The 11,915-nt window shown below is 40.8% G+C and overlaps 2 non-coding genes across 2 annotated transcripts; both read right to left on the bottom strand.

Annotated features, from left to right (window-relative positions):
- Positions 1–2,479: 2,479 nt before the first annotated feature.
- Positions 2,480–2,695, bottom strand: LOC117464143 (small nucleolar RNA U3). Its single transcript, XR_004554035.1, has one exon. It is a non-coding gene; the product is annotated as a small nucleolar RNA U3 (small nucleolar RNA).
- Positions 2,696–8,091: 5,396 nt separating this feature from the next.
- Positions 8,092–8,307, bottom strand: LOC117464142 (small nucleolar RNA U3). Its single transcript, XR_004554034.1, has one exon. It is a non-coding gene; the product is annotated as a small nucleolar RNA U3 (small nucleolar RNA).
- Between the last annotated feature and the right edge of the window lie 3,608 nt (positions 8,308–11,915).

The following is an 11,915-nucleotide window of genomic DNA, read 5'->3' on the forward strand; positions in this document are numbered from 1 at the left end:
CAGGAGAAAGGGTTATACACACCTATATAGCACACCTATTGGAAATGCCTTGGGGAGATAAGGTGTTTACTTATATAAAACAGTAGTATTAAACGTACCTTGTGTTTTCACTCTCACTTAAGTCCCTCTCCCTTTGCCATCAATCCAGAATCAGCTGAGCTGCAACATTATACAAACGGGTAATAATCAACAGAATCACAAGGACACAATATGGCTCTGCTAAAAACACTCACTCTTACACGCACCAAAGTTATATTTATCTAATATTTAACTCCCTCCACCCCCGCATACAACCGTTTAGAAGCCCCTCTTCTCTAATTCAACATGTTGGATGAAATGACATTAAGAGAACGGAATTTACAATTGAAAGGCTGTTCAACGTGTGTTGCTAACTTGCTTCGGTATACTAGCTTAATCTGTTATCTGTAAACGTTCCCTAAATCTACTAATTTAGGGATAATCCACTGACATCCTTTAATACACATGTTCATTTGAATCAGATGTACTGATAATATCCGCAATATAAATCTTTAAACTTCTTCTTACCTTTAAAAGTCCGTCAAGAACGGTCTATTATGCTGCAACTCCACAGCTCTGTCAGCCTTGGCGCTAACTTCCGGGGAACGATTGAGAGGCTCCACGATCCGCCATTGCTGTAAAAAAGTGGTCCATTGGAGTGAACGGAGATGTCGTAACTCTTCTATTAAATAGCTCTGGGTAAATCCAAATTCTGCAAAGTAACTATAGTCAACCGTAAAATAATAAAGTAAATATACTGAATGGAGTAAAACACTTCTTATATCCTTTTGCAATTGGTGTAAGTTACAAATGCATTGAGTCAACAATAATGGGCATAATATTAATTTTTAAAAAGCCTAAATAACACTAGAATATTGTGAACAACTCTAGGCTACATACCCTACATCAGGGGTGTCAAACTCAAATACACAGTGGGCCGAAATTAAAAAATGGGTACTAGTCGAGGGCCGGACTGGTTCAATGTTTATTGCAAAACGTATTGAAATGAACTTATTGCACATATTAAACCTGGAACTAACAAAGCTTAAATGATTGCCTATAAAAAAAACATTACACATTAAATAATCAGTTGCATTAATTTCTTATGGCTCTATCTGCAGATTTTCTGGAGTCATTTCTTTTGATTACATTTTTCCACAGGCCAACAACAGCTTCAACAAAACTATTTCCCTCAAAGAAAACACCAAACATGCCCTGTTGTCTCAAGAAAGAAAGTGCAGAAGGAAACATCCATAACTCAGTGTGCTGCTCTGTCATGCTAGTTCAAGCAGATACTTGGCATCTCATCCTGGGTGCAAGCCAAAGTCATCAATGTTTGGGCTCAGGCTCTGAGCTGAGGAAACCCTCAGGATTGAGTGAAGGTGTGCGTGCAATATACCGATGGGCCAGATCTAATAGTAATTAGAAATGATCCTGCGGGCCTAAATTAAATCCACCAAGGGCCTGATATGGCCCCCGGGCCTTCAGTTTGACACATGTACCCTAAGTAAATAATAAAATAAGGATACAGTAAATACGTGGAGTAAATGTATCATATATCCTTGTGCAATTGTTGCCACATAGTCAAATATGAATACATTTAATAAACGCCAATGTGCACACAATAACAGGACGCCTCAATAACACTGATATCATGACTATTAGTGATGTGTCGGTCGCGACCGAGCCGATTCATTTGAACGGCTCTTTGGTACGAACGAGGGGAACCGAGTCGTACTTGGTGAGAGCCGTTCTTGTTATCGTTCAATCGTTGGTCCGCACTCACTGCCTGGCCTGCCAACATCCACTCGCCTTTTAAAAAGCTTGATTTTGTTCCCCACACGTATTCTGTGAAGACCCGCCACTACTCTGATTGTTAGGTTTCAGCACGAGGAGTGAGGTGGGTTTTAACGGAATACGCGAGAGAGAGAGAAGTCATAACAAGTGGTACAGGACGACGTTTTTCGGATGGAAAATTAGACAAATGCGAAAACGCAGCAGCACTTGGATGCACTTCAACCAAAACCCAGGCAGTGATAAAGCGCACCATTTGTAAAGGCTAAATATCCTTTAAAGCAGGGTGAACAAATAATCTCCATCGCTACTTAAAAACACAGTATCTAATATTAAGAGTTGCGTGAATTTCATTCAAGGCAAAGCAACTTTATTTACTTAACACATACAGAGGGTACATTCAAAGTAGTACATTCACTGACATGGATATGCCGCCACCTTGTGTCATGTTTACAATGCAGATTATATTGACATTAGGTCTGGCAATACAGTCAATCATTAATTATCCTGGTGATTATTTCGCAGATAAACCTATTATCCCTAAAAACGGCTCTTTTGAAAGGAACTCAGCCAAAAGATCCGGCTCCCTTCAAAGAGCCATAATTCCAATCACTAACGACTATCACTTTGATATCGATCATGCTTTATATTGGACACTACTTGCACTGCCACTCTGAACACACTCTCTCCCTCAAAGCCCCCGAGGAGGCAGTGAACGGTCATCAAAGGCAGAGAGCATAAGAACTGAATCAAGACTCTCTGCCAGCTTCGCGCTCAGGAAAGAGTATCACCATCTCTTCATCGTGGTTAGCGAGACCAATCACTTTAGAAACACATTTCTCAAGTCAGAAACTATAGAAATGATCCCTGAAAGTATAGTCTTAACCTCTACACTGAGCTAGCCCTAGTACTGGTATGAAGGACATGCGACTCCCTGTTATGGTGCTCACTTCCAATACTTTAAATCAGTGGTCGCCAACCAGTCGATCGATCGCGAGTGTGGTGCGGGTAGATCGCGGACCGTTAGAAAAAAAAGTAACAAAATAAATTAAAATAAAATAAAAATAATAATGTTTGAAAAATACGTTTTTAGATGTAAACCTATCATCCACCACCCCGTTAGCAGGTGCCACTTGATTGACGTATATTTGAGACACCTCAATAATATAATACATTAACCATGCTTTACGTGAACCTCACCAGACCAATCATGCCCCTTTCACACCAGCGCTTTTTCCAGTTCACACCGGAGCGGCGCCGGCTCTTAGCTCCGGAATCCGCTTCATTTCCAGCTCCAAAAAATTGTCGGTCCAGAGGCAAGAGCTTTGGAGCTAAGAGGCGACGTCACTTACGTCTCTCTTACGTCGAGGCGTGCAGGAAACTAAACCCACCTCCCATGGGTCGACTGTTATGCCTGCCTACAAGCAGTAGTGCCTATAAACACACTTTATAAAGTCAGGCAACACTAACCAGGCTTCGTGTGATTCTGTTTATTTGTACCTTACTTTGACCATCCGTTCACTGTTATCGATCATTGTGGAGAGAGGCAGACGTGTTGTTTTGTCAATTGCAAAGTAGTCAGTTTAGCTTCGGTTGCTATGCCAACATCACCCGTTTTATACCAGAGAAACTTTCATAACAGCGTTGTGATACCAAACAGTGTCAATTCAGACTGACACACATTCACTTAGGCTAAGGGGAACTGGGGATATGCATCAGCTGCTTGTGTGAGTCGGACAGTGAATACTTTAGAGCGGCCGCTGCAGTGTGAGCTAACGGGAGCTAACGGGAGAATACACTCCCGTGGAAGAGCAGCCAATACTGCAGCGGTCGGTAAATGCTGCAGAAACACATTAATAAACAATGAACCACGGCACTCTGGAGCAAAGTATAAGGTTGGAGAAATCGTTATTCAATTTATTATGGCTTCGTGTGATTAAAAGCAACACGATCATCGACCCGACGCAGTTGTTGTTGTGAGCGCCGTAATGGGTGCCGTTGGGGAGCAAATCAGCGATGTAAACGGTGACGTCATGACGCAGCAGGGGCAGCTCTGGGGCGCCAGTGGGCCGTGTGAACAGAGCGGGAGCTGAAAAGGGAAACCGGAGCTGAACCAGAAAAGCTCCCGCTCGGAGCTAGAAACTGAAAAGCGCTGGTGTGAAAGCCGCATTAGTGTGATAGAGAGAGAGAGGGAGAGAGAGGGACCGGTGCTAGCGGGGACTGTGATATTAGCATCTGGTTAGCTAGCTGCACTAACGGACATAAGGAGCTGTTTCCACAACAAGCTGCAAGCTAAAGTGTTTAGAACGGTTTTGTCACAAATTATTCAAAAGATTATTTCCGCGGCACACCTTCATATGATCATTATAGTTATACAAACAATAAGAGAATAAATGAAAAACAGGTATGAAATACTTTATGTCAGTAAAACAAGAATACACAGGGCTCGACATTAACGACATTAACGACTGCCCGATCTAGTATTTAGCTCGGGCAATGAAGCCTCACCTGCTGGTTGCCCGATCGGGCAATCTATTTTGCCAGTATTATGCAGCTCGTGGATCCAGTAATGAGTGACCCGACAGTAAAACTAAACATATCTATAACTAGTTTAGGTAGTTTGAGAGGTAATTAAAATAACTACGTGTGATATTCTAACCTGAAGTGTTTTGTCCGCTCACCGCTGCAGGTGATCAGATCATGCAGAGCTGCGTGCCAACTCGTCAGCAGCAGCTGATCTCTCTCTCCCGTCAGATTAGACTTTACTCGCGTTTATGTCCATATCGATCAGATCCAGCTAGTTCTAGCTAATGATATGACTACCTGCTTATTAAAAGACTCCTAAACAATAAGTGTTGCTATGCAACTGGGTGAGGCCACAAAGTATAGCCGGGCATTATGCATTTGTTTACATGCCCACCGGAACCCCGAGGCATTAGCAACAGATCAACGCACAATCAACCCATACAGGACATCTCTTTCTCCACATTACCTGTTAGACATTAGAATTGACTATTCATGTCTGTCACATACTCTTCTTGTCTGTCACATAAGTGGCGTAACTGAAGCGGTATTGCGCTAAAGGGAAATCATTTTGACCGGACATTTTGACCGAAGAGATTTCGATTTGCCGGCTAATGAGAACTCTGACGTCGCCATTTTGTGTGCTTCGCGGATGCGCTCGGCTCCTCTCGACTGCTGCTCGGGTCTGCTCGGTCAGCTTCCGGATGAGGAGGCATTCGTTCGACCAACTTACAGTAGATAACATTACACACATTTTTAACAGGGGCCATAATAGTGTAAATAATGTTTGTTTTGGCAGTTATAACTGAATGTAATGTTTTCTACTTTTTTACATCTGGGAAGGCATTTGCCTTCATCAGATGGAAAGTGTTTTGACCAACAACTTAAGTGTTTCTTATAGCTATGCAGGGCATGCAAGCGAGCAAACACAAACAAGAACAAACAAGTGAAATGAAGAATACAATTGAAATTGTACAATACAATATTGTGGTGGTTCATCTTATAATTCAGTCTAGAGAATGCACCAGACAGCATCTAAGACCTATACAAATCTAAATTGTCTAGGGGGAGGCCCCCCAAACCCTTCGTGCGTCATTTCGTCCGCGCGCATTTATCAGGGCAATCTCTATTGGGCTCAGGGCCATCTGTAAATTAGCTTAGATGGCCCACAGGGCCATCTCCCAAAATCCTTAATGTCATGCACTGATACAGTTTAAAAGGGGAGTGATTTGTAAAATATCCATAAAGAAAAAGAAAATCTGTTTACAGTTCTGTTTCATATGGGTGCTGAGAGAGGTATCCATTGATCTCTTCATGTTGCTCTCAAATTGCACCAGATTGATGCTTTTAACTTCAATATTTAAAAAAAAATCTTCCCAGGGGAGCATTTCCCCGGACCCCCCTAGAGGAGGTGAGGACCTAGAGGAGGTGAGGACCGCCCCCCACTCATAAAAAATAGCACTTTACCCCTGCCTATATGCCGTGAGCTGATTATGGAGCCTTCATTGTAACAGTAATTCAGATGCAATTAGCCTATATAAAAGGCCTCAAATTGGAAGCACTGTCTGGGCCGCCTTTTTCACTCAATTCTGCAATAGGTAGATCTCGCCTTTCACCTAGGCCGAGGTCGGTGATCTTGGGCTTAAAAAGGTTGGTGACCACTGCTTTAAATCAATTGATAATATTGAGAAAATGATGGGTTGCAGGAAAACACTAATCTGCAAAGTAACTAAAGCAGACAATAACATAATAATAAAGAAACAGATGGAGTGAAGTAAAACACCTTATATAACCTTTTGTATTCATTGTGAATTACACATGCAATGAATAACCCACCATGAGGAAAGACATGTGATGTGACTAGCTTAAATAACACTAGCATATTGTAAACCAGAGGTGCCTAGTACGTCGACCGCAGGGGCAATGCTGGTAGATCGCGAGTCATTAAAAAAAAAAAATCCAGCTCCGTTACAATAGACAAAACAGGTTTTGATCCCTCCTCCCTTGGCCTCCCTGCCACTTAATTCAGGATTTTACTTGACAGAAAAAGCGACCTATCGCTTTCCAGTCTGTTAACCCTGTTAACCCAGAATGCAAAGCGATACAAAGTCAGTCAAGTGCCGGGAAAACTCAAATTAAGTTAAAGAGACAAACAACAAAAGGAGTGCGGGACCGAGCAAAAAGCTAAAAATATACCACTTCCATCCAGAATGGGAGGAAGAATATTTTTTTGTGATGTCACATTCAAAGGTTATTTGCCTTAGTTATTTGTAAAGCAAGCGTCGCTCTGCCAAAGAAAGGTAACGTGGAGAGGTATTATCGGAGTGTTCACAAGGCATATGACAGCGACTTCCCTCCAAGTAGCGAGTTGAGAAAGGTCATGTATTATTGCTACACAAACATTATCTCGCAGTCTTAGTCTCGCCAACTCGTTTCTAACATGCAAAAAGACAAACAAATGCGTCTATGGTCTCTCTCTCCCCCGTCTGTGTGTGAGGGGGCGGGGCAGTTTACATTACATTACATTACATTGCATTTAGCTGATGCTTTTATCCAAAGCGACTTACAATAAGTACATTCGACCAAGAAGACACAACCTTGAAGAAAACAGAATCATAAAGTACATCAGGTATCATAGAGCCAAGTATTTCAAGTGCTACTATAGATAAGCCAGTCCTTTATTAGTATATAAGTACTCTGTTAGCAGTTCTTTGTTAGTAATTCTATCGCTCGTTTACACACACGCAGCTGGTACATGCAGCAACACACGGCGGGGATGGCGGAGAGAAGCGCTCGAAGGTGTGGTTAAATGTTACCCATCTCGATGTGGACAATGCTCCTTGCCAATTGTGTTTAGCATGTAAGGGCGGTAACACGAGCAATTTATCTAAACATTTAGCAAAAGTGCACCACATTCAGACGGAGGAATGCACCGGGTTGGACTGTCTTTCTAGTAGCTCTGTAACCCTATTCACGAGTAACGTTTCCATGTCAGCAACACACAGAGTTAACACAATTATACAAGCATGGGTTAATGATTATAGGTAACAGAGTTACTCTTTATTTTGTTAAAGTTTCAGCTATTCTGTTAACAGTTCTGTCATCAGATTATTTAGTAAGATTTGTTAAAACATTGTTGTTTCTTTTGATGTGAAATATTATTGATTTAATTAATAAAAAGAAATGTTAATTTTGTTCACAATTTGTTAAGTTAATAATATATGTATTTTTGAATCAAGTATTCATCTTTATTGCTAGTTTCCACATGCCTAAAACAACCTCAAGCTAAATCTAAAAGTTGATGGCTAAATAAGAGTGTTTGAGAAATTGTGCAAGGCATACAGTAATAGTCCGAATAGTCAATTTATCGTTTCATTAATCGATTATGAAATCAGTCGTTTGTTGCAGCCCTATTATCCCATGTATAAATAAAACGTGTTATTCAGCAACCCTTGCAATTTGGGATTTTATTTTTGGTTGGTAGACCTCGGTGAGCTGGTCATTTCAAAAGTAGCTCACCAGCCAAAAAAGTGTGGGCACCACTGTTGTAAACAACTGTAGACTGCATACCCCTCAAGGAAATGAAACTATATACTAGGGATAAAGTTAATACATGGAGTGGAGTAAAATGCATCATCCTTTTGCAATCTTTGCGAAATACACATGGATTGCATCACATGCCACTGATATCGTGAATAAAACTCTTGATTAGAACTCGTTATTCATCATAATTTATTTTTTGAACACTGTTGCACTGCCACTCTGAACATACTCTCTCCCTCAAAGCCCCCGAGGAGGCAGAGAACGGTCATCAAAGGCAGAGAGCATAAGAACTGAATCAAGACTCTCTGCCAGCTTCGCGCTCAGGAAAGAGTATCATTGTCTCTTCATCGTGGTTAGCGAGACCAATCACTTTAGAAACACATTTCTCAAGTCAGAAACTATAGAAATGATCCCTGAAAGTATAGTCTTAACGTTAACAGCACTCAAGCCCTACTACTACTATGACAGAGATGCGACCCTCAGACATGGTGCTCACTTCCAACACTCCAACAAATGATTGTAATTCTATAGAAATAAGCAAAGAAACAACTAAAAATCTACGCGGCCAATAACACTAAATAAAAGCCATTCTTAGCACATACATATGTATTGCTTAGCATCATTTCATAACGCTTATAGCGAAACATAATGACAATATTTGCCACAAAATATACATTTAACAATGTTATACTGGACATAACAAGAACGACATGAACATGCCAACGGTCCCCTGAATAAAACCCTTATTAACTGTTAAATAATCTATATAATGTATTGAGAATACCCACAATGCTGTCTGGTAGCATATCTCTCCTATGTGAGTCTCTCATTGGCTGCTGTGATGCTGCATGGCAGCGTGTAAAATGCTAACAACAGCAGCGTCAAAATCACTGTTTTATGGTCCGAAATATAAAACAATCCTCAATATATGTACATTGGCTAAATGCTGGTGTAAAACTGTGCTAATCAATTCCATATAGATATAATGTCACCCAGGAATAGTCAACCAAAGTAAGCTTTTACGTAAGCTACAGTTGGTAAGAGTACAAGTGTGCACCACCTTTAGGCTTCCGACTACAAACGAGAGTACACGAGTGTTCCAGTTTGCGGCACGAGGAAACGCTTGATACAATTTTTACATAACAACTGATTGCAGTATTATTTGTATTCATTAAATAATGTTAAAATGTATTTTAAAATAGTGTAAAGAGATGTAAACAAATATAAAGTGAAAATATGTTATGGTCAATGAGCCTACTTTACATTTAAATGTTTTTCTGACACAAGTATATGGACATTTCCATATATGTATATTATGTGCATATCATTAAATAATTGGCTTTTATTTGTGTGTGTGTTCATATTTATGCATTCACCAGCATCATATATGTTTAAGCAATCATACACGAGAGGCCGTTCTTGAACGTCATTATTGGTACGACAGTACTGCGGCAGCGCCGAGGTCCGTACGCCTGTACTGTCTGGAGTACCAATAATGACGTTCAAGAACGGCCTCAAGTGTATGATTGCGATTCTATTACACAAACTATGATTGTAATCAACAATATCGTAAAAATAATTTCATAATGTGGGCTAATTTGCTCCCAAACCTACGCTTTCTGCTTGAGTTAATCTCCGTCAGAAAGTAGTTCCTAGAAAGTAGTTCCCATGGTAACGATAGCCGATCAATCGAACACTCCTGCTACCCCGCTTACAGTTATTGATATAATTATAGTAAATAATATATTATTAACCAATTTATTGAAAACATGTATTGAAAACAATTCTTGAATTAGGCTATTACATATCTGAGTAATCACTGTGTGGGATTAGCGGAACAAATCAAATCAGGCTGTCCATGGTGCTGAAACATTTTGGGTTCAGAATGAAGTTGGATGTTCATGCTGCAATTACAAGTGCAATTCTTGAAACAGCTCTCCATGAACTCCATGCCAGACTTTTTTGCAGGTGGTGGTGTGTTGTTCACGGGTAGGACTATGTTATCGGAAGAGCTTTCCTCCAGTGGCCGTTTCATGGCGTGTCCCGGACCGGCAAAAAGCGCGTTGCTCCACATCTTTCTGTTGTCTAGAGATGGAGCCCAGTAGCTGCGAAGCGATGACTCGTTTTTATGTCCGCTAACGGACATGATTTCTCTGGCCGATTTCCAACGAGAGACAATGTATAACAGTGTAACGGCTGTGTGTCGCTAAACGTCGCTATGGAAACCACACGATGTAGGCGCATGGAAGTAGTTTCGGTAGGCTAGTGGCGTGTGTAGGCCACTGGATACTTTGTGATTAGGCACCTTCTATTTGATCGTTGTTTGATCGTGGAATCAAACACGCCTATTGACCAATCAGAGAGCTTGCTCACACCTATGTGTTACAGAATATACATTGTTCAATTTAGCCTAGTTTACATAGCATCGCCTTAGCTAGCATTGTTAATCCACCATGACCTTGACACGTTTTAGAAGTGAGACTGAATAATAAAGTTCATCTTTGTATCATTAACAAGATCAAACCACAACACGATAACAAATACTGAGAAAATAGGTCATCAAAAGACCTATTTCAGACAAGTAAATGGATAACATTAACGGCCAGTCCACATACAGCTTCAAAAAAAGCTTGGAGCTGGGCGTGTCTGAAGCTTGGGGATTTTATTCGAGCAACGCGACCAACAACCAATTTTGATTGGCTGGCGGACCGCTATGCTACCCACAATTCAGTTCGGCGAAAAGCGAGGCAACGTGACGTCACCCCATTCAAAGTGAATGGGCAGACGCGTTGGAAACCGTTTTTGAAGCTGTCGAAGCTGTAGTGTGGACGGGCCAGGGAACGATAGCGAGCGGCTAACAGCAAATATGTTCTAGAACTCTGCTAACAGTAGCTAACCTTTAGCATCTAGGGACATTTACCTCACGTCTGAACGTTGTATATTTTATTTGACTGTCCAAACTAAAGTTACTTCTCAGATTCAAATACAGTCCGAAGTGCATATTTGTTGGACTAAATGTACCAACACAATACAAACAAATAAACAAGTTAATTTTGACTCACCCTGTGTAAGGTGTTCACGGTTAAGTGTTCCTCGCAGGAATAGCGCCCCCTTGCGCATAATCAGGACCGGAAGACAACAAAGTATGGAAAGTCTTATTAAATAATAATAAGAAAATGGTGTGCTTTTCCTGATCTGACTGTTGGCCTAATTATTTTGTGTTATCTCAAAATAATTCTAAACTATGCTGAAGGGAGAACAGAAACAGCTTCAATTACTTGATTAAATGACATGGGCATATTTACTAACATTGTGATTTGCAAATACATTATATAAAAGTGTATTCCATTTAACATGCATTTTTTACAGGCTGAGGCTGCCCTCTTTTGGCATGCATACGGAAATTGTAACTGTCACACTGGTGCTGGAACTGTTTTCACCAAACGAGTCATCACGAAGAGCGTCTAGCTGAGGCCCCCAGTGCGTCCAGCTGTAGACCTGAGTATGTATGAGTGACAGCATGTCTGACAAGGTAAGGGCCTTAAACCTGCATCCTGTACTCTCAAACAGCCTTCTATCTGTACAAAAGATAAGATAAGGGAAGACTTCATTCATCCTGAAGGAAATTGTTGTGCCAGAGTTACAAAAAAACAATAAACACAGCAGCATAATAGTACAACACTAACAGTGCAGTAAAAGTTAAATATCTACAGAAAACATGAAACATAGTTGGTCACATAATTAATGTAATTACCAGTATTTAGTAGCAGATACGTAATTGCACGTTATCATTGCATATTATGAATAATAATAATAGGCCTATTGTTATAGCGAGTGTATTGTAATGATGGTAATGATATATTGCACATAGTGTTGGTGTGGAAGTTCTCAGTTCCCTTTACTGAAGCCGGTTACATCCAAATAATGGTAATTTGTTCACCTGTGAATTGACACATTGTGCGTGTGTGATGTGAACAGGAAGGCGAGCCGACCGTTTCACCTCCTGCTGACGGACCTGAGGGAGGACAGCCGGCTCT

Source organism: Pseudochaenichthys georgianus, chromosome 18 (assembly GCF_902827115.2).
Source record: "Pseudochaenichthys georgianus chromosome 18, fPseGeo1.2, whole genome shotgun sequence".
Taxonomy (NCBI): domain Eukaryota; kingdom Metazoa; phylum Chordata; class Actinopteri; order Perciformes; family Channichthyidae; genus Pseudochaenichthys; species Pseudochaenichthys georgianus.